General features: G+C 45.7%; 2 long non-coding RNA genes across 3 annotated transcripts; one reads left to right on the top strand and one right to left on the bottom strand.

Moving 5' to 3' along the window:
* The first annotated feature begins 3,787 nt into the window (after positions 1-3,787).
* Positions 3,788-22,414, top strand: LOC119813527. Of its 2 annotated transcripts, none has more exons than XR_005285193.1 (3): positions 3,788-4,137; positions 11,246-11,337; positions 22,189-22,414. It is a non-coding gene; the product is annotated as an uncharacterized LOC119813527 (long non-coding RNA). The 2 variants fall into 2 exon arrangements; XR_005285192.1 differs by having other exon boundaries at positions 11,145-11,337.
* LOC119813526 lies at positions 6,946-17,339 on the bottom strand. Its single transcript, XR_005285191.1, has 4 exons — positions 17,274-17,339; positions 16,924-17,085; positions 11,794-11,896; positions 6,946-7,443 (listed from the first exon to the last, which is right to left on the bottom strand). It is a non-coding gene; the product is annotated as an uncharacterized LOC119813526 (long non-coding RNA).
* Positions 22,415-23,470: the final 1,056 nt, after the last annotated feature.

Raw genomic sequence — 23,470 nt, 5'->3', positions numbered from 1 at the left:
GGAGAAATGAAATGGAGGCAAACAGATGATATGATGTTGTACATTGGAGATCCCCAAAATTCTACCAGAAAATGTATAGAAACGATCACCGATTTCAGCTGTGAAACAGGATACATAATGAACCTTCACAGATCGATAACTTTCCTATGTTCCATCAACAAATGTATGGAGAAAGGGATCATGGGCACACTCCCATTCATAATAGCCTCAAAGGAAATAAAGTATCTAGGAATAAACCTAACCAAGGAGCTGAAAGGCCTATAGATAATGAAAACATTATATCTCTGCAGAGAACAATAGAGAAAGACACTAGAAAATGGAACTATCCCATGCTTATGGATGGATAGAACTGATATTTGTTTTGAAAAAAAAAAAAAGAAAAAACTGACCATTTTACCAAAAGCTATTTACAGATTTGATGTAATCCCATCTCATTCTCCACGGGGGCAGGGGAGGAACTATCTTATTAAAGTTCATATGAAACCACAAAAGACTCCAGATAGCCAAAACAATCCTGAGGAAAAAGAGCAATGCTGGAGGGACAATCATTCGAAACCTCAAAATATATTTATAGAGCTATAGTAATAAAAACAATATGGTCTTCAAAAAAACATACATGTTAGAGCAATGGTACAAAATCAAAGATCCAGACATGAGTACATATAACTATAAACATCTAATATCCAATAAAAATGACAAAAACATACACTTTTTGAAAAAGCATTTTCAACCAATGATGCTGCAAACACTGGATGTCCACATGTAGAAGAATAAAGTTAGACTCGTGCCTATGACTTTGGACAAAAACTAACTCCTAATGGATTGAAGCCTAAACATGGAAACTGTTAGAAGAAAACATAGCAGTGCCTACGTGAGATAGGTAGAGGAAGGGACTTGCCCAGCAATTGTGGCCAACAATTAGCAAGTGAGACCTCATAAAACTAGAAAGCCTCTGCATAGTTAACCACTCGAGTGAAGAGGAAGCCCACAGAATGGGAGAGAAACTTTGCCAAATGAATTAATATCCAGAATCTGTAGAGAATTAAAAAAAACAAAACAAAAGAGTATAGAAAAATAACCCTTTCAAAAATGGGCTTGGGATTTTAACAGAGTTTTTAAGAGAAGAAAGAAAAATGGTTAGAGGGGTTCCCAGGTGTCCAGGAAGACGCCCCCAGCTAGTTCCTTGGGCAGCTGAAGAGAGGGTGCCAGAAATGTCCAGATCCTATTGCAATACTGATGAATATCTTGCATATCACCATAGAACCTTCACCTGGCGTTGGATGGAGAAAATGACAGAGCCCCACATAGGAGCACCGGACTGAGCTCCCAAGGTCCTGATGAGGAGCAAAAGGAGGGAGATCATGAGCAAGGAAGTCAGGACCGTGAGGGGTGCATTTACCCATTGAGACGGTGGGACAGATCTAATGGGAGACCACCAAGTCCAGTTGGAATGGGACTGATGGAACAGGGGACCAAACCGGACTCTCTGAATGTGGCTGATGGTGGAGGAGGACTGAGAAACCAAGGACAACGGCAATGAGCTTGAACTCTACAGCATGGATGGGCTCACTGTGAGCCTTGTCAGTTTGGTTGCTCACCTTCCTGGACTTAGGGGGAGTTGGGAGGACCTTGGACTTAACATAGTGAAGGGAACCCTGATGGCTCTTTGGCTTGGAGAGGGAGGGAGTGGGGGTATGGGTGGAAGGGAGGGGAGGGAAGGGGGAGGAGGAGGGGCGGAGATGGAAATTTTTAATAAAAAAATGAGAAAAAAAAGAAATATCACCCCCCTAAAGTTCATTAGCTCTAACAATGAGAGAAATGCAAACCAAAACGAAGAATAGAAAAGATCAATAAAATAACTGATCACAAATGCGGGGAAAGGAGAAGCCACATAATCTGTTGATGGGCTTGCAAACCGGTGTAGCCACTGTAAAAACCAGTGGGGTTTTCAAAAATCTTAAATATAAACCTACCAATTGACCCAGCCCTGCCACTCCTTGGCTTGTGCCCAAAGGTCTCGGCATCCTACTCCACGGCTCCTTGCTCAGACATGGTCACAGCAGCTAGGGAATGGAAACAACCTAAACATCCTTCAGTTGACAAATGAGTATTGAAACACAGTGTACGGACACTACAGAATGCTGTTCAGGTGCAAAGAAAAACAGAATCAGGAACATCGAAGGTAGAAGGCTGGAAATAGAAAATATCACATTGAGCGATGCAATCCAGGCCCAGAACCACAAATGCCACATGTCCTTTCTCACCTGATCGTCCTAGCTCTGTCTTCAGCTATGAGTACACAACCTCTAGTAACTGCGGAAACCAGAATTAAAAAGACAGTGGTGGGGGGCAGTAGAGAGACTAGAAGGATACAATGTATTTGAGGGGGAAACAGGAAAAGGGGGGCTTTAGAGAAGGGGAAGGAGACAAACGCAGAAGAAGGAGGGAGGAGAGTGTGGTGGTTTGAATCAGAATCCCCCCCCCCCCCACACACACACATAAACTCATAGATTTGAATGTTTGGCACTAGGGAATGGCGCTATTTGAAAGGATTAGGAGGCGTGGCCTTACTGAAGGAAGTGTGTCACTGGGGGTGGGCTTTGAGGTTTCAAAAAACCCATGCCAAGCCCAGAATCTCTCTCTTCCTGCTGCCTGTGGCCCTGGATGCAGAACTCTCAGCTTCTTCTCCAGCACCATGTCTGCCTGAAAGCTGCCATACTTCCTACCAGGATAATAATGGACTAAACCTTTGAAACTGCAAGCAAGTCCCAATTAAATGCTTTCTTTTATGTATTACCATGGTTATGGTGTGTCCTCACAGCAATAACACTAACACAGAGGGTGAGCTAGTAGAAAGTCTGAAATGTCATGCGTCATGTGATCTATATATAATACACACGTCTGTGTATACATACTTGAAATGAAATCCTCCCATCTAGGCTGACAATGTTCCCCCCAATAGCCATAGACTATTTAACACAAACCTCCAGCGCCAAGCATAAGAAGCCTAAATATATTTTGTGGGGATGGCAGAGAGCTTGAAAACATGAGGCTTTGTTTGTTTGTTTGTTTGTGACAGGAGTCTCTCCACATAGCTCTGGCTGTCCACTCTCTTGGTAGACCAGGCTGGCCTTGAACTCACACGGATCTGCCTGCCTCGGCCTCCAGAGTGTTGAAGCTAAAGACATATACTATCACTCCCTGCAGAAAGTAAGAGTTTTGATTATCATTATTATTAATTTGATACAGGATTTTCCTCAAACTCTAGATCCTCCTGCCTCAGCTCCCTGAGTGTTGGTATTGCAAGTGTATACTGTCACACTTAACTTATTACTACTGTATATTTTTGTTTGATTGTTTAGTGTGTGGGAGTTTGGGGGGGCAGGAGTTATTCCTACCACAGCCCACTCATGGAAGTCAGAGGACAACCTGTAGGATTCAGTTCCTTCCTCTGTAGATTTGGGAGATTGAACCCGTGTCTTTCGGCTTGGAGGCAAATGTCTTAGCGTGCATAGTCATCATGTTTACTCTTATTACTTTTTTTTTAATAAAAATACTTGTAGATTCAGTCCAATCAAAAGGGCAGACATATATTTTCCCAAAAATGGAGAGATAAAAATCTGAGGCATTCCATCTTATAACCCCTAAAAAAATAAAAGCAATTGAACAAAGATCTGGGGTCCTTTGCTCTTGTCATTTATCACATTTGTCACTAGGTGTCCCCTTGGTTAGCAAATCACATCTAGAAAGCGGCTTTCCAACTGAGTGCCTGTAAGGAGACTAGTCAGCCACCAGCAAGATGCCATCCCGCCAAGCCAGGGGGCTGGAGGAGGTGCCCATGGTCTGGCAGACACCGCCATTTAACACAGGCCTTCTTGCTGGGGACGGGTTGTAATTAGAACGAAGAACTCCATGCGAAAGGCACATTGTCAAAAATCCAATTTCCACTCTGAGAAATGAGTGTGGCCCAGAATAGATTCAGAACGTGATTAAATGGGCCTCTGGATGGAGACCGGGCTGGCCCAGCTCCAAGTAAGGAGCAGTGTCAGACTCTCCCTGGGCTCACCCAGAACAGGGCATTGAAGGGAGGTCCTTTGCCGGGTGACCTGAGAAACTGGACTGCCGGTGTCGTTTCAGGTGAGTTTTTATCTTAACAAACCAAAGCAGTTTTTATGACAGAGTGCCAAGATTCAGACAGCCAAAAGCACGCCTACTACCTGCCCACATTAATCTCAATCCATTGGCTGGATCACCTGGCCTGGGGAGTCTTCTCTTTGTAGATAGCCTTTGGGGGGCATTTACAGTGTGATTAGCATCAGAAGACTGAGACCGCAAGGGAAGGGACTGCTTCTGATCACTTTGAGCCCCGCTGGGCAAATGCAAACGATTGCTTGAGGTTTGTGCCTCTGTCCCTCCCCTCCTTCAGCCACCTCGGAATCACAGCTAGTTTTCTGGGGACACCTGAGCAGTAACAGGGGTCCACAAACCCTAGAAGATAAGTTCTAGAGACCTAGAGAAATGATGCTAACAATAGGAAGTGCAAAGTAGGAAGCAGGAGGTGAGCACGTGATCAAAGCCTGACCTGGCTCCTTGCAGCTACAGTTGGGAGCTGGCCAGCAGGTGGGAGAACGGAAGTGGCTGAGATACCGCCAGCTTTGTTTTGTGCAGCTGGAAACTTCGAATCTGAGCTTCTAAAACTTTCAAGCACACCGGTCTTAAGGTGACCCTGGAGCAAGGTGGAGGTTGGAAGAGCTCGACCCTGGAGGCATGGGAATGTGTTGGTAGGCAGTTAGCAGTAAGCCCGCATGAGCTGGGAAGTTTCACAGAGCATCGGGTGTCCACATCTGGGTAGTGGCTTTGATCCAGCATTTTCAGAGCCAGTTGGCTGGCAATGAAGGGAAGCAGGGAGAAAGCATGGTCCCAAGTTTCTCAGCACGGGAACCCCTGAGCGAGCTTGCAGGTTCATGTTGAATTCAGAGAGCTGGAATCCAGGCAGGGCATCCAAACTGCAGTAGGCAGGTAGAGGTGGACTCGGTTGGGGACTGGGTCTGTTGTTGATGGGAGGCTGGGAAGTCATTGGCAATCTCCTGATGGTTGGATGCAAACAGATCACCCGAAGGCTCTGGGAGTTATTTAAGTCTCAACTGCCCACAACATCTTTCCACCTCTTTGCAAGATGGGATCAAATGCAGTAAGAGCTCTGAATGAGTCATCAGTTTCAGTGGCTGATGTGATGTCCTTTAAGATTCCAGATCTCTATTTAACAAAAATATATCTGGTTTTGCTTAAAGATCTGTGTGCTGTCTGCCTCGGTGGGACAGAACCCATGTGAATGACTTCTAGTTTCCCTCCCTCCGTGCAGCAGGATGGCTGGCACCTTCTGACGCCCTGGGACTTGGGACCCTCAGGTGCCACTAAGACAAGAACCCTACAAACCCTCTTAGTCATAAGAAGAAGAGCAAACGATATTCATGAAATCCCCAGATCTTTTAGACTGGGGATGTAGCTCACAGGGTAGAGTGTTTGCCTAACAGACATGAATCCCTAGGTTCGATCCCCATCACCAGTGAAGACAAGTGGGGTAAGATATACCTGCAATCAGCAGGTAGAGACAACATTCCCTTTTCCTTACCTGTGCCCACAAACACTACCAGAACCTTCTCTTCTCCAATCACCTATTATGCAGCTCAGCTGAAGATGCTGTATTCTATTGGCAAAAAACAAAAACTGAATGCAAGACAATCTCAATGTAGTAAGACTCAGCAAAGTGTGTATATCTGACACTTTTAACTCTGACTTTCTTTTCTTTTTTCTCTTTCTTTCTTTCTTTCTTTCTTTCTTTCTTTCTTTCTTTCTTTCTTTCTTCCTCTCTCTCTCTCTCTCTCTCTCTCTCTCTCTCTCTCTCTCTCTCTCTGTTTGGCTAATTCTTTTTTTAGCTTCAGAGGTCCTACACTAACTGCGGAACCACTACAGAACAAGGATGCAGCAGATGACAGACTCACAAAACTGTTGTGACAAGAATTAGAAACTTGTTCAGAGAGGATCGTTATGGTGTCTAAACCTCGATTTCTCTCTTCTGTCACTTTTCTCTGACACAGTGAGGCATAGCAGGGGCCTAGGGCTGCTGTCCTGGGGGCAAGGACTACACACTTTTCCTAAGGGAAGGAACAAAAGTGCCCTTTGTGGTGGCCTTCACAAGTGGTTAGAGGAAACATCTTCCTGTTGCTTCCTCTGACGTTCATCTGAAATGTGCCATCTCTGTGGTTCCTGGCAATACCTGGTCATTTTTGGTGGAGCTAATGTTCTGTCCGTTCTCTCTTCTTCTCATCTAAGAAGTTAGATTTCCTCAATGGAGAAAAGAGGCATACCACCCACTTCACTTCTGCTCACACCCACTCATCCACCTGATTCAGGTGTGACTGTTTCCCCTCCCTCCCTCAGGGGATGTTCTCTCCTATGCTTGCCTTTTAGAGGGCATTGGGGGAAGTTCACAGTAGTGGGTAAAGGGATGGTCTCCCCTGAGGATTTTTCCAGTATTGTCATCTAGGGGAGACTCCAGTGCTCTCTCAGGAACCAGGACACTAGGTGTGTACAAACCACAGGTCAGTTTGCTAACTACACATCACCAGTCTTGAAATCTTCCTCAGTGTGGTGGTTTGAATAGGCATGCCCCCCTTCCCTCCCCCCCCCAGGCTTACATATTTGAATACTTAGACACCGGGGAGTGGCACTATTTGAAAGGATTAGAAGGATCAGGAAGTGTGACCTTGCTGGAGGAAGTGTGTCCCTGCTGGTGGGCTTTGAGGTTTCAAAAGCCCACACCAGGTACAAGCACATGTGCTCTCTCTCTCTCTCTCTCTCTCTCTCTCTCTCTCTCTCTCTCTCTCTCTCTCTGTGTGTGTGTGTGTGTGTGTGTACTTATGAATACGGGTGTAGCTCTCGGCTACTGCTCCAGCACCAGGTATGCTGCCATGCTCCCTGCTGTGAAGATCATAGACTAACCCTCTAAAACTATAAGCAAGTACCCAATTAACTGCTCTCTTTGATAAGAGTTGCCTAAGTCATGGTATCTCTTCACAGCAATAGAACAGTAATTAAGAGACTCAGTGACTTGATAGATGTAGTCTCAGTTCATCTGGAATGTTGTAACACTCTTATTTCTTAACAGGCAGCGTCAGTAATCCCAATAGAGATTGTACTTCTCTCTACACTGCACTGTGGGCTCTGTACACCCCAAACTCATGCCAACTTCATTACTGTGTTCAACTGCTCAATGGCCAACTAGAGTTTGATAAGGACATTATCTTAATTCATGAGGTGCTAGAAAAGGCATTTGAGGAAAGGTTTCTGTCTTGGCACAAAGACAGGTGGTGCAATCCTTTCTTCTTTCCACTTCCTTCTTCCTTAAGCACGGGCATGACATTCGGAGCCACAGCAGTCATCCTGAGACCAGGAAGCACAAACATATAGAAGGCTGTTTTCAGAGGGCTGTTGAACCGGTATCAAAATCACCTATATTGGTGTTACATTTAAATGACTCTAAGGTGGTATCCTGTTCATGTGGTTAAGCCTATCCTCGGCAAATATTTTTCTTATTAGAAATAGTTTAGAAAAAAATAACATCAAAATTTTGCATGTATTCTTACATTATATTTTGTAAGATAAGTTAGGGAATGTTCTGGGCTAAACTACGGCCCCACCACACTTATATGTAGACGTTTCCAACCCCGAACATTTTAGAACACAATCATATTTGGCATCAAATTCTTTGAAGTAACTAAGCTAAAGTGAAATCTTTTGGGTGGCCCTACTCTAACCTGGCCCTAGAAATTGATATATTAGTATGTATGAAAACATAGCAAGAACATGGCTACCCACTGCTTGGTTGGAAGCTTCACCCCAGCCACTGACATCTTTATACCCAGAGTCTGGAATCTCTGGGTTGGGGCCTCACCCTAGCCCCTGGCATCCATGTGTCCAGGAAGTCTGAAATGTTTGGGTGGAGGGTTCTATTCCAGGCCCCCTCCCCTGGGAGTCTAGACTCCACCTCCAGGAAAGCCCACCAAATGGTGACCCCTCCCCAGAGATGCTCAAGACCACTCCCACAGAGAAACTGCCCCCCAGAGAACAAACATGTGGTCTTCTGGTCTTCCTTCCTGTCTTCTTCCTTGAGGAGCATGGAAGGCCACCTGGGAGCTCTGACATCCATTAAACCTGAGCCTTTTCTAATTTGGTTTGATTTGGTCTGATTTGGATTATTGCCTTGGTGGAGAGGTTTGTTGAGCCATAAAAACTTTTCACCTGAAGGTTCTAAATTAGACATTAAGTTAAATTTAGATATATATTTTACCAAATTAGTTATAGCTTACCAATGCAAGCAAATTAAGAAGATTAAAAGGAATATTTTAATAAGTTAAAGAATATTGTAGGTGGAATGTCTCCTTGGTAGGTCCAGCACACATGGGTACTCTTACCAAACATGGCGCTGAGGTCAAAATGGCGGCTATCCACGTGTTTGTATTTTTCAGAGTTGTTGTAATCTGGAGTTACAAATTTTATAGATTTTTAAAACAAGCACACGCACTCAGACATAAACAAGCATACTATAGAAACAAACACACGTACACGCATAGACATAAAACAAGTGTAAAAATAGTGTGGCCACATTATTTTAACAGACCAATAAAACTTGTTTTTTTTTTTTTTTTTTTTTTTTTTAGGAACCTGTGTCAGCTGACCAACTTAAAAATCCTTGTGTTGGCTGCAGAAGCCAGGGAAGCACACAGGTGGTCCCATTAAGGACCAGATTAGCAGGGAGAACGGAAATATAAGGACTGAACACCTGTACAGTTTTAGAGTGGAAGGACAGGAGGACACAGATTCATTGTAGAGAGTAAACAGCGAGAGAAGTGGAGAGGGGAGATGGGAAGGGAGGAGCAGGAGCACAGCATCTAGAAACCAGGGGCATATGGAGGCTTGTTTGTTTTACATTAGGCATTAAGGAGTGTATGGTGTTAGCCCCAATTTTAAAAGATTTTTATAAAAAGCAGCCCAAGGGCACTCATTAGAGGATCTGGCTTTGAATTGCAGGCACCCTTCTTACAAGTCTGTGTTTGACTCAGGACTCAAAGCCTAGCACAATGGGTCCACTTTTGAGTCAAAAACAGGGAGGTGTGGAAATTCCGTGGAAGGATGTCTCCCACCTGAAGGAGCCCCCACAAGGGCAAGGCAGGCCCTTGCCCCTCCTGGTGGGGTTGGGTGCCTGGCACGGGTGGGTCTGTGACTTCAACAGACAGCTGACAAGTGAATGAGGCCCTGGGCCCTAACTTGGGGATGGGTACTTACACTGACAAAGCCAATCTTAGCCTGGGTGAGAGCAGGTGCGAGGGAGGGCATTTTCCAACCAGTGTTGGACCAACGTGCGCGCGCGCGGGATGGGGGGGGACCCCTCGGTGGAATCTCCAGATGAAAAGTTTTCACAGCCCAACAAACCTCTCTGCCCATGCAATAATGCAAATCAGACCAAATCAAACCAAATTAGAAAAAGCCCAGGTTTAATGGATGCCAGCACTCCAGGGTGGCCTTCCAGGCTCCCCAGGGATGGATGAGAAGGAAGACCGGGAAAACCACAGAGAAGGGAAAGAAAGACCAGAAGACCATGTGTTTGCTCTCCGAGGGGTCGTTTAAATAGCCTGTGGGAGCGGTCTTGAGCATCTCTGGGGAGGGGTCATCGTTTGATGGGCTTTCTTGGAGGTGGAGTCTGGATTGAGGCAACTCCCAGGGGAGGGGGCCTGGAATGGAACCCTCCACCCAAACATTCCAGACTCCCTGGACACATGGATGCCAGGGGCTGGGGTGAAGCCCCAATCCAAACACTCACAAGACAGGAAAATAGACCTTAAAAGAAATCACAGCTGTGGGAGACTTGATCTCAGACTGTCTGGCCTAAAAGAAATGAGAAAAGAAACTGCTGCCGTTCAAAACCTCTATCTAGTCTGTAAGGCTTCTCAAACGGCAGCCCTAGAAAGCCAACACAGGGCCCAGAGTATTTTTTTTTTCAAGTGTAAGACAAGAACTACATAGTAATTAGAATAAAGCATTCACATTGATGGCTGTATGGTTGAACATGAACTGTCCCCGTGGCTAATGTGTTGAACTCTTAGATCCCAGTTAATGGCGTTATTTTGGGTGGTAGAAACTTGGGGAGTCAGAGCCTTGCTAGAGAGAGGGGGTCACTGGGGCATGCCTTGGGGAGTGCATTTTGTCCCTGGTCCCATCTTTCCCTTCTCTCTTTCTTCTTCTTCTTCTTCTTCTTCTTCTTCTTCTTCTTCTTCTTCTTCTTCTTCTTCTTCTTCTTCTTCTTCTTTTTTTTTTTTTTTTTGGTTTTTCGAGACAGGGTTTCTCTGCAGCTTTAGAGCCTGTCCTGTCCTGGAGCTAGCTCTTGTAGACAAGGCTGGTCTCGAACTCACAGAGATCCGCCTGCCTCTGCCTCCTGAGTGCTGGGATTAAAGGCGTGCGCCACCACCACCCGGCTTCCTTCTCTCCTTCTTGACTGGCGGAAGGGGAACAGCAGGGGGCTGTTCGGTCACTCTCCTGCCGTGACACATTGCCTTAGTTCAGGCACAAAGCAACAGAAGCAGTGACCACAAACTGGCTCCTTTGAAACTGTGAACAAAAAACCAAGCCTTTGTCGATTTAAATTATTTGTGCATCTGTCACAATGAAGGAGAGCTGACCAGCACAGCCTCTGGTGTGCAGTAAGCGTTTGGCAAGTGACCACTGAGGGGACTGTGACAGCAAAACCGCCAGGACAGACCTCCCTTGTTAACTTTGGTGTTTGCAGATGAGTCTTGATACGCAGCCCAGGCTGGCCTCAAACTTGGAATCTTCCTGCCTCAGCCTCTCAAGTGCTGGGATTACAAATACATACCACCAAGACCCAACTCTCAGAGAAGATGACAGAACTCAAGGAATCTGTGCTGCTTCTTAAGCAGAGATGTGAGTGTGCAGCCACGTGAGTGTGCAGCCACGTGAGTGTGCAGCCACGTGAGTGTGCAGCCACGTGAGTGAGTGTGCACAGGGAGAAAACGCTTCCTACCCCCATCTCCTCTCACACGTTGGGTCTTATGACTAATTCTTACCAGGGGTGTGCCAGAAGAAGGGAAATGTCATTTCCAGCCTGCAGCTGTTTAGACTCAGGCTTTCGTTGTTGGTTTTCTGCTTTCTCTCCCGTTCGCGTGACCAGAATTAGAGACCGTCAGCAAACAACAGTTAAGAAGACGACCTCGCATCACCTGTGAAAGGGTGCCATGCAAGGGAGCAACCTCTCTTACACAGGTGAGAAATAGTTCTCTGTTCAGTTAAGCCACAGAGAGTGCAGGCACCTCTGCTGACCCCGACTCTATTCATGTACGACAGCGGCAGCATCCTTAGCAATGGGCGCAGTGTTCCTGGTGAGGGTAGTGGTTAGAATCCAGTCAGTTACCTTGAAATTAATATGATGTGGGATCAAAGAAAAGAGGCCATTTCAGGGCAGTTCATATTGTCACGTGAAGGATGTTTGATCTCCTTAATTCTCCCACGCTTGGGGCAATGAGCAAGCTTATAACCACCCACAGAACATACAGGAAGTCACCTTTACGTATTAATCCCTTCAAAGGCCTAGCCAAGAGGTATTTGATCTGACTATAGATGCTGGTATACTTATCTCTGGCAAAACTACATCTTAGAATAAAGCATTGGGGCCTGCGTGTGCTCAAAGCTACACTGAGTTAGAGAGGCCTTGAAACTGACCTTGATCACAAAGCAGGAAGACGTAGAGGAATCCAGGAATGAGGCTTAACATATTTGCACTCATGGCCCCCATAATAATCTTTCTGTGATAAGTCTGATCACACTGTGAAATAAAAAAAAATCACCTGGTGATTCAGTCACATCTTAGGATATTCTTCAACCTTTAAAAGGAAATGTTCAGAAATGAGAAGCCAAAATAAACCTTTCCTATCCTGAAGTCAATTGCAACATAACTTAAAGACCTTCCGTTAAACAAAAGAAGCTAGTCACAAAGGGACAGCCCTGGATTCTACTTCTTTGAGGCTCCTAGAATAACCTGGTTCATTAAGACAGAAGGCAGCACGGTGACCGGAGGCCGGGGGGAATGGGGAGCATGTGTTTCACAGAGTTGAGTTAGGGAAGACGAAGCCTTGCTGGGGAAGGATGGCCGTGGCTGCCATACCATGTGCCTGCACTCAATGCCTCTGAGCTATAAACTCGAGATGGTGAAAACGACAAATTGCACATTGTACTGCTTTTGCTGGACTCCAATTTTTTTCTCAGTTTTTCTTACATGGATAAAAGTGATGTGGAGAGTTGGTGGAGTGTTTGAAATATTCTGGGGGCTGGGGTTTGTTGATGCTGCTGAGTCCAGGCTTAGGGTCACTAGTTTCCTCTGATGTCTTTTGCTTCTTTCAGGACCTCATCCAAATTTGCATCCACCCAGAACTGCAGAGGGGTATAGAGTTCCCATGTATTCTACCTTCCCCCATTCTTGTTATCATTAACAGTTTGTATTGAAATGAGCCAGCATTGATATATTGCCAGTAATTGAAGTTATACTGTACTCAGATTTCCTGATTTCTATTTCATAATTTCAGTTGGAATTCCTCATATTTTTTAAAACTTTAATTATTATTGATTGATGCTCTCTCTCTCTGTCTCTCTGTCTCTCTGTCTCTCTGTCTCTGTCTCTCTCTCTCTGTCTCTTTGTCTCTCTCTCTCTCTCTCTCTATCTATCTGTGTGTGTGTGTGTGTGTGTGTGTGTGTGTGTGTGTGTGTGTAATCTTTATGTATATGTTGGGTTCCAGGGATCACGACCATGCTGCCAAGCTTTGTACAAGTGTCTTTACCCACCAAGCTGTTTCACTGGCCTTGTGATTCAACCTTACCTTTGATTTTATGTTATATTAGATTCCTTTCTAATGTGTGTGGGCATTATGTATGTTATAACGTGTAACGATTTTGCAGCTTTATTAGTCTTGATTTAATGACTCAGAGAGCGTTGAGAAGTGTGGATCAGGTATCTGGAAGAGTGTCCTCCCTCTCCTCCTGCCCCCTTATCCTTCCTCCAATTCCCTCTCCCCTCACTCCTCACTATTGTCCCAGGCTAGGGTGCATCACTGTGCCTGCCAAAAGGTCAATGATGCTTTTATTGGTTTTGGTTTTAGTGATGGGGATCAGATCCAGAACTATGCAGGGCAGGCATTTTCCCTTTGGCTTGCCTAGTAGCCTCTGAGTTAGGCTTGGGTTCCGGCTTTTTGAGGAAGCCCTCAGCCATGAGGTTCCTTGCTCTCTCATCTTATCCTGAGTGATCTATGCCAATTTACCTTCATCACTACTGATGTTCCTTCCCCCAGTCATGTGGCCAAGGGACTCTGCACCACTCTCTGGGATACAGTGTAGTATTGTGAGTAAGGATGTGACTGGGTGGGAATAGTATTTCAAGAAAGTGCTTACCACACAAACAAGAGCTTGAGTTTGGACCATGACACTCATACGAAAAGCTAAGTGAAGCCGCGTTAGTAACCTAAGCACCTCCAAGGAGGTGGGGCAGGAGGACCCCTGGGACTACCTCATTGGTGAGCTCTGTTTACACACACCTGCACACATGTCCATGCTTGCGTGTATATACACAGAAAATGCTATTCTGAACTGAAAAGTCCACTTGTGGCTTGTATACCGAATAGGAGCATCACACCTTACATTGTGCTCACCCTGGTCTGGATGCTTCACGGGACTCTCCTCATGAATGTTTGCACACCAGTAAACCCAGCAGAATCTAGAAACACTGTCTATTAAAAATGAATCTGCTAGGGTCAGCCTGCTGAGCAGCAGAACTGGGCAGCCCAGCCCACTGTAGTGTTGGTTGTCCCTCTTGTGACCATGTGACTCATGGTCACTACCTAGTACCTGGAGATATTGGACCACATCTTACTACCTCAGGGAAAACTCCCAATTTCAAAATCAATGTGTGTTTCCCACTGCATGTGTATGCCTTTTACACAATTGTAAAGTCTGCAACCATGAGCCAGCCAGCTAAGCCCTTGACCACATGTATTTAATCCTCTCATTGACTTCCATTTGACTGACAAGGGAACTGGAGGTTTTAGAGGACACAGACTCTACCAAAGTTTACACAACTGAGGAGCGGTCAAGCTTGTTGCTGAACTGAAGAAATGTGGCTCCAAATGTCTACAACCACGCCATTCTGGGACCTGTTAGAACGTGTGCTCCAGGGTTCAACTTTGGAGTCAGATTTCCCAGTCCCATCTCCAGAGATTCTGTCCTAGTAGTTTGATAGTATGTGTTGTTGTCAAGAGACACCGTGACCACGGCAACCCTTATAAAGGAAAACATTTAATTGGGTCTGTCTTACAGTTCAGAGGTTTATCCATTATCATCTTGCCAGTAACCATGAGGCATGCAGATAGCCACAGTGATGGAGAGGTAGCTGAGAGGGCTATGTCTGGAGCTGAAGGCAGCAGGAAGAGATCGTGAGCCACAAGGCCTGCCTTGAGCTTCTGAAACCTCAAAGCATGCTTCCCCCCCCACCCCCCGTGACACACTTCCTCCAACAAAGCCACACCTACTCCAGCAGGGCCACACCTCCAATAATGCCACTCTCTATGATTCTATAGGAACCATTTTCATGCAAACCACTGCAGCAAGATCTAAGTTTCTCTATCTTAGATCTAGTTATTTCATTGTATTTATGACTGCTGGCCTATGTGTAGGCATGTGTATCACATGCATGCCTGGTGTCCATGGAGGTCAGAAGATGCCATCAGACTTCCGGCAACTGGAGTTACAGATGGCTGGAAACTGAACCCTGGTCCTCTGCGTGAGCAACAAATGCTCTGAACTCTTGAGCCACCTCTCTAGCCCTAGTTTCTCTGTTAGTATGTTCCCAGTCTGTGGGCACACGTGGACCAAAAACCAAGGCAGAGAGCCATTTAGGAAGTTCAGTAACCCTTGTGACCCTTACACCCCCGAGGGTATTTCTGAAATTCCATCTGCAGAAAGAGAGCATGAAGAAGACACTCCTGGGGAACACTGGCAGGGCTCTGTCACCAGCGGGATGCAGGGACAGCAAGAGACAGTGGCCCTTAGCCTAGGAGCTGAGGAAGTACCTGCTAGAGGGGAGAAGAAGTGATGGTGGGAGCTTTAAACCTGACTTTGAGACGGTGTGGATGGGTCTGGGGTGGAATTCCCACCAGAGGCCCTCCTAAAGATTTGAGAAGCACCAAGGATGCCACAGTACATGAGTTTTCTGTGTAAGGACAGCAAGGAAAGGACAGGACATCAGGAAATGAACCCATTTTAGACAGGGCCTAAGGGAACCCCGTTCTCAGATCACTCTCCTGGTAGAACAGTGGACGATGAACTAGATCAGATCCTACCAGTCTCCTCGTCAGGGAGATCCTATTGTAATGATCCCACCTCCGGGCCAAGGCAAACTGATCTTCAGCTTCCAGCCTGAGTCCTTTCCTTTTCCGTCTCCCTCTTGAAGAGGCAGCTTCTGTCTCTCCCCACTTCTCCCCTTCCCCCTTCTGTTACCCCCCTCTCTCTGTCTGCCTCTCTCTCTCTGCTCTTCTCTCCTCCTCCCCTTCCCTTCCATAACCCACTAGATAAATATCCAACCTCACTCTGCATGGTGTGCCTATCCATGTCTCTGTCTCTCGTCTGCCTAGTGGCTCCCTGCTTGGGACCAGCTGCCTTCAGAGACCTGCAGCGTGGTCTCTTGGTGTGCCCATCTGTCTGTCTCTCCTTGTGGAACTGGCTGCCCCATTGAGGTCTCTCACCTACCACATGACTCCCTGCTGGGACTCGTGGCCCACTGTAGCCCTTCGGGAACCTGCAGCATCTTACTTAAAGCATTACACCTACTGTTAGTGGGGAGTAGTGAATCTGGGAAGTATTTAAGAGCAGAGGGGACATCCCTTTGTGTCTCATAATTGATGACCTGTCACTGGGCCCTGAAAGGTCATGAGCCAGGACAGTGGATCGAAGTCGACCTATCTTAAGACACTGACACAGAAAGTGGCATGGGAGGGCCACGCACCTATCATGGCAAGGTGCATCTTGACAGCCTTCCTGCCCTGGATTCGGACCCTTGAGCAGTACCTGAAGGGAAAGTCCATGTGTTATGTCATGGCCAAACACATGATTCTCTTTGCTCCATAGGTCTGATAGTTGGCACCTGCTGGAGCCAAGCAAAGCAGGCCCTGTTTCCACACCTCCTCTTTTCTGACCTGCAGTAACCTTTTCCCTTGTTCCCAGGACCTGCCCTTCCCCTTGGGGCACCGCCACTCCTCACTCACCTGGGAGACTCCTCCTCCAGCCTGCCCTTGGAAAAGACAGCTGGGTGGGTCCTCGAGGCACAGGCTTTGCTTTGGGCCAATTCTGTCATTAAGGAAGAGAAAGAACAACCAGCCCACACAATTTTGTCAATGCATACTGGAACTAGTTGTTGACATTCTGGAAAGAGGGTTGCAGAAAGGGCTGGCTTAGGTGTCTCTAATAGTCAGGTCCCAAATGTTGATATCAGCACCTTGGTGCTGTCACGCCGCCATTCTGTCCCTTTTGTTATCAAATATCTCAAAGCTCAGAACATTGCAGAGTACTATAAAGAGTCCTGCTCTCACAATTAGTCACCAACTGACATTTCTCACTTGATCAGTTTGACTCAGCAATAGATGGAAACTATTGAGGGCTCCCCTCTATACACCCGCCCCTCTCCACCTTCTTCATCCCTTCCCAAAGCCCCTAGATGAATTTTGTTCTTTCACTTCTGGGGTAATTTGTAAAGTTAAAAAGACATGCTGTTACAGGAACTGGAATGGTGGCTCATCGGTTTAGAGGACTCACCAGCTGCTCCTCCACAGGACGCAGATTTGATCTCCATTACCCGCGTGTGGTGGCTTACAGCTGTCTATCAGGTCATCCTCAGGGGATTGGACACCCTCTTCCCCTCTTCTTGCATCGGGTGGTGTGATACATGTGGTATACAGACCTGCAGACGCAACACCCCTACCCACAAAAGAATAAAATAAAACAATTTGATTGCTATTATCCTGGATTTACCGGTCTGTTCTAATGTTAATAAGTCACTAAAGCATGATTTCTCTGTCTCTGTCTGTCTCTGTCTCTGTCTCTGTCTCTCTCTCTCTCTCTCTCTGTGTGTGTGTGTGTGTGTGTGAAGAACACTTAAGAGTTACCTGTTTAGTGTACACAAGGCAGCATTGTAAGGAAAGCTTCTGTCTTGTATGCCAGGCACCCAGAACAGATTCATTTTGTAACTTATCGATCGACTGCCTGATTTGATTTTACACAGATTTGCAGACATTCAGTTCTAAGTCCAGAGTATCAGGAAGCTGGTTCATGAGAGCAAACAAATTTTGTTTTCAGCACCAGGGATAACATGTGGGGCCTTGAATATACAGGCAAGTCCTCTACTGCTGACATCTGCCTCGCAACCCCAAACCAGTATTTTGGACAACTTTTCCTTAAATTAAACTGGACAGATAGGGAAAGGTAGGTGGGGAAACTTGGGAATTGAGCCAAGGCAGGTCCGAAGTGGGTCGTTTTACAGAGCTTCACGAAAGATCTGTGAAGACCCCTTCTCCATGCACTGTCGAGTGCACCTCCATTTCTGTGAGAGTGAGGGTAGACAGAGAGAAGACAAAGGATTTGAGGACAGCAATACTAACAGTAGCAAAACAAGCGATAACTTAGAAATCGCTTGTAAATGGTCCGATGAATGTTTCCAAGCACAGGTAAACCCCGTGGAGCTCTTGACAGTACCCCAAAACCATGTGGGTCTCTCTCTATGGTGCACACTGGGTCCTAGTCAATGAACTATATCCGAGTCCTGGTGGAGCCTATAATATCTGAAGCCAGAAGTTGATGACAGAAATGTTGACAGATGATTTCTGAGTGTTCTTTACCCACTAGCGGGGAAGATGAATGGAAACAGAGACTGCCAAACCAGCCACTAAAACGGCTCCCTTCTCCTTCCCTCACCTCTTTCCCCTCCCCTCCCTTTGCTCCCTCCCCCCCTCCATCTTTTCTTCCCTTCCATTCCCTTCGATTTTAATTTTGAAGGCATTTTAAACCCTGAGCAAAGCCGTACAGGGAACCCATGTAGGCTCTTTACCTGTGTCACATTGGAATATTTTCCTTATTTGCCTGTGGTCTCTCTGAGGAGTGGCCTCTATCAGAGTGGCATTCTGTGGGGCATTTGCTTGATTGCTTAGATACTGAAGACCAGTAAGCAACTCATGCGTTAACCTCTAGTTCTTCCGTGTATTTTCTAAGAACACGGGACAAGTTCTCCCTCAACCTTGGTAAATTAACACATTTAGGAAAATTTCACATTGACTTTGGAACATTTATTTTAAGTTCACGGTCCAGCTTCAACCATTAGTCCAATAGTTAACCTCGGAGCAGCAATTTGTTTTTCTCACAGAAGATTCAATCCAGAATCCACATTGCATTTAGTTTGCCCATCTTTGCAATCTCCTTTAATTCGAAACACTCCCTAACCTTATTACATCCTGGTAATACAATAATGTTCTTCAATTTAGGTTTGTCTGATCTTCTTCATGACTAAATTTAATTTTGCTTTTTTTGCCCAAATGTTACAGAGCAGGACATCCAAAGGCTGAGAAAGCTCATTTCTTCTTTCCTTTGTTTTATCCCTCATTAATTGTCTAGGACTAGATCTAGGACTATAGGATCTCATGAAAGAAAAAAAATCAAAGCCTTTTCCTTTCTTTAAAATTATAACTTTTATTTTTCTAAAAACAAAACAAACAAAACCGCCTCTCTTTCCCAGCTTTCTGCTCACGGGAAAATGCAAGATTGCTTTGACGATCCCTGAAAGTTTAGGCATATTCCTACTTGTGGTTGTTTGAATGCTCCTTGCTTAGGGTTGGGACCGTATGTCTTCTTCCTTTCTCTGTGCTGGGATTTTGTCTGGTTTGAACCTGTGCAGGTCTCCTGTGTGTTGTTGTCACAGCCTCTGTGTGCATGTGTGCATTTGTCCTGCTGTGTCTGAAAGATGCTGTTTCCTTGGAGTCATCCACTACCTCTGGCTCTCACAGTCTTCAGCAATAGTGTCTTCAGCAATGGGTCTTACTCTCAGGTTGGGGGTGAGCATTGACCAATAGCATTGGCAATAGCCTGTGATGTTTGAGAGAATCTACAGAACTCCTTTGACCAATAATTCAAAATTTTAGCCCTTCCTGATACTGGATGTTTTACTTGGTAGCATAAGATGTCTAGTTAGGGCATTGTCTTCCCTCATCATTTGGTGACTCTATTTAAATTACTTTCACATAAGTGTATACTTGCGGAAGCTTCTACAGTAGCAGGTTTAATATGGCATTTCAAAGGGCCTCTTTAGTGCTACTTATCCCTGCCCACAGATCCTCCTTTTCCTCCCCCCCATTAAATCATCCTATTCTAGTTTCCCTCCATGTCTCTCTTTTTCTTTTTAACTTATTTGTTTTTATTTTATGTGCACTGGTGTTTTGCCATGGATGCTGGGTCTCCCAGAACTGGAGTTACAGACAGTTAAGAGCTGCCGTGTGGGTGTTGGGAATTGAACCCGGGTATTCTGGAAACGTACTCAGTGCTATTAATTCTGAGCCATCTCTCCTGCCTCTTCCCCTTATCTCTATTTCTCCTTCCTTGAAAGCTGCCGTTGTCCTTACTGCCCCCCCACTAGCTACCTAGTGTCTGTAGTTATTCTCACTGAAATACTGTTAAGATTCTAAGAGAATAAGAGGATGAACCAAAGAGTTGTCACCATCTTCTGAGGGTTTTGAGTCCAGAGTCAGGAAGTTTGGGTTTTAAACTGGAACTAAGCTCAAATGATACTGAGGTGGGGGCAGGAACCCCAAAAGTTCAAGGTCATCCGAGCTACATAGAATGTTCTAAGCCAGCCTGAGCTGCATAAAACCCTCAGAAGATAAATAAATAAAGAAGCAACAGCTAAGCAGAACTTATGAGGTTATTTCTCTTAAAATCCCTATATTACAACATTCCAGAGATGGAAGTATGAGGTTGCGGCCTGGGAGATTCCAGGCTGGTCACCCGTTCCCACTGCTCTCAGAGAACGACTTCACAGGGTCCATCCACTCTTACCCTCTCAGCATGCTCCAGTGAGGAAACATTCAATAGGAGGCATAAATAACGAGCGTGCTAAAACACCTCTTAGCAGTGGGGTGGGTAGGTGAGCAAACACACCGCATTCCCAAGCTCCACGAGGCTAAGAGTCCCCTGTTCAAGTACATACACCTGAGCTGCGGTGAGAACCCCTGAACACATTCTCTCGAGAAAACAACCAAGGAGGATCAACTCATGCAAGGAGTCCCCAAAGCTCCCCACCTCCTTCCCAAACTTCTTTGGGTTTCAAACTGGCTTTTCCAAACTCTGCTCAGACTTAAATTATGTGGGGTCCACCTTCCATCTTGGGTGCCCACCCAGCTGTCATTGGAGTGGCAGGCCAATGAACCAAACACCTTCCATGTTTCTCATCTGTGACTGAAGATACAGGTCCATCAGTAGAGTGCTTGTCTGGTCTCGTCACACCACAGCGACACCACAAATTCTTTTGCTTTGCACTGTGTGAGAGCTAAGGTTCCTAAGAGATCCATGAAACCAAACTGCTTTTAATCAGTAAGGGCCAAGTTCTACTTTGGCAGGTGGTAACGGTTGGAAGTAAAGAACTTTTTTTGGGTGACCTGCCCAGACTTAGCTTATCATGGCTGGCCCCCACAGCTGGAGGCTATTGTTTGTAGGAGATAACAAGCCAAATGGTTTTCCTTAAACAAGTTTGTTTGACCCAACTACACTTTGATCACACACAACAGTGGGAGGTACGTAGTCACGAAGTAGGTCAGGTGATATGCTTGCCCCTGATTGGAGCTGGTGGAAAATATGCACCCTTATGGGTTTGCCTTTATAGGCCTCTGCAAAACGTGGCTCTTCTCCATTTTCTGAGGACCCAGGAATGTACCTGGCCAGAGTCCCTCATCCTGGTCAGTATTTAATTAAAGCTTACTTCAAGTTTGGCTCAAAATTGTGGTAGAGGTTTTATTCTCCTCCGGTTGGGATTTAACAATTGTTGAACCAAAACCACAAAGAGATATAACTGTAAAAATGACCGTTTCCTTGGCCAGACAATCTCAGAAAATTTTTACAGTAGGACTGTGTCACCATGGGCATTAAAATTGTGAAACCAAATACGTAACTTACACAAAAATAATTGTGATAGTTTCTTGTGATAGAAGTGAAGTGTTCTGTATATTAGTCACAATTAACTTTTAAAATTCATTTAGAAATTTACGTCTAGTAAAATTCACTCTTTTTAAAGTGCAAGTCCCCGAGTTTAAGCATTCTTGTAACCTCAGTACAGTCAGGTCCAGAACATTCCATCACCCCAAGTGTTTGTGCTGTCCCATTTGTAATCTCTTCTTTGTCCCCATAACATTGCCTTTTCTAGAATATCAAATGGTAGCCCGGGGCATGGGTGGTGCACACCTTTAATTTCAGCACTCGGAGGCAGAGGCAGGTGAATTTCTGTGACTTGGAGGCCTGCCTGGTCTGTATAGTGAGCTCCAGGATAGCCAGGGATATGTAGAGAGACCCCGTCTCAAACACAGACTATCAAATGCCATCAGTCAGCAGGGCGCCTTTAGTGACTCCTTTTACTTAGTACCCTGTATCTGAGATTCATCTCCACAATAGTATATGTATATATGCGTGTATGTGCCCGTGTGAGATGTAGCATGGTATTACAGATGTACATACAAGCTTTCAAATAAAGACAGTCATAGGATGTTAGTAAGACAGCCCTAAATGAGGGGCTAAGGAGATGGCTCAGTGGTTAAGAACACTTGCTGGTTTTGCAGAGGACTTGAGTTTGGGCCCCCAGACTACACATGGTAGCTTACAATCCTTTATAACTCCAGGTTTGGGGGATCCAGGGAACTCTTCTTGCTTCCTTGGGTACTCGGCACATACGTGGTCCACATTACATGTATACAGGCAAGCAAAACATTTATACATATAAAAATAAAATGAGTAAAAAATAATCCGTTTTTTTTTTTTTTTTTTTTTTTAAAGACAGTACCAGGTGTCCCTGAACCCTTGAGCCAGTTGGCGGAAGGTCAGAAACAGGAAGTGGCCACTACTGTCACACTTGTCTTCTTATCGCACGTATAAGATGGTTCAGTACATCAGTATACCTCCTGGATGGTTCAGTACAAAACCGTTTCATCACCGCAAGGCTCTACTAAGTACAGACCTCTCCTAGTCACCCCCTTTTCTCCCCCTCCCCATCTTTCCTGACTGTTGACAACCGCTCTTCTGCTGCCCACCTCCACGATTTTGCTATTTCAATGACGTCACATAAACGGAGCCATCCAGTAGGAGCTCTGCAAGGCTAGGTGTTTGGTTTTTTGTTTAGCACAGAGCCCTGGTGAAGGAAGCTGCTCTGTGTCCCCATTGTTCCTTGCAGCCTGTTACCGGGGTGTGTATTCCTATTCCGTTGCAGGCAATTCTCCAGTTTGTTTGTTCATCCGCCTACTCATGGCCATTGGCTTGTTTCCAGCACTTGGTAATTATGAACAGATAGCTTCTGCAATATTTACCTGTGGGCTTTATGTGAATATAAAGTTTCGTTTTTCTTGAGTAACACCTAAGAGAGGAATGCCGGCGTTTCCTGAGATGTGAACTTTGAAAGGTGTTTCATTGTATTAACTTAGGTATTTATTTAGAGCGTGGCTATGGATCTGCGTGAACTAATGTGCCACGGCACACAAGTGCATGTCAGGGGACAATTTACGTCAGTCAGTTTTCTCCTGCCACCCTGTGGGCCAAACTCCGGCCATTAGGCTTCGCCCCCGGAAACACTTCCACCCACAGAGCCATTTCACAGACCAGACTCTGAAACTTGCATTTTTATCCTTGACACAATTGCCTCAGGCTGGAGAGACAGCTCAGCCAGTAAAGCCCTTGTCTTGGGTGCATAAGGACCTGAGTTCAAATCCCCAGGACTCACACAAAGTCTGGCGCGGTGCTACGCTCCTCTCATCCTTGACGTTCACAGGCCAGCTAACCTGCCATACATGGCAGAGAACACAAAGAGAACCCACCTCAAACCAAGTTTCCTCTCTCCCTCTCCCTGGCTCCCTCCCCTTCTTCCTCTCCCTCTCTATAACCCCTCTATTCCTCTCCCCACTCCTCTCTCTCCCTTTCCCTTCCTCTCCCTCTCCCTACCCCCTTCATATACAAAATCACAATAAAATATAAATAAACAAATGTAAGAAAGAAACCACCCAGTTGTTGCCAGCGCCCACACTGCTTCCATTCCCTTCAGCGGTAAGTTGTCCCTTATCCTTGTCGG

The sequence above is a fragment of the Arvicola amphibius genome, chromosome 4 (genome assembly GCF_903992535.2).
Source record: "Arvicola amphibius chromosome 4, mArvAmp1.2, whole genome shotgun sequence".
NCBI classification, from domain to species: domain Eukaryota; kingdom Metazoa; phylum Chordata; class Mammalia; order Rodentia; family Cricetidae; genus Arvicola; species Arvicola amphibius.
The sequence above is the reverse complement of the archived record's forward strand: the minus strand, read 5'-3'. Positions and strand labels throughout refer to the sequence as shown.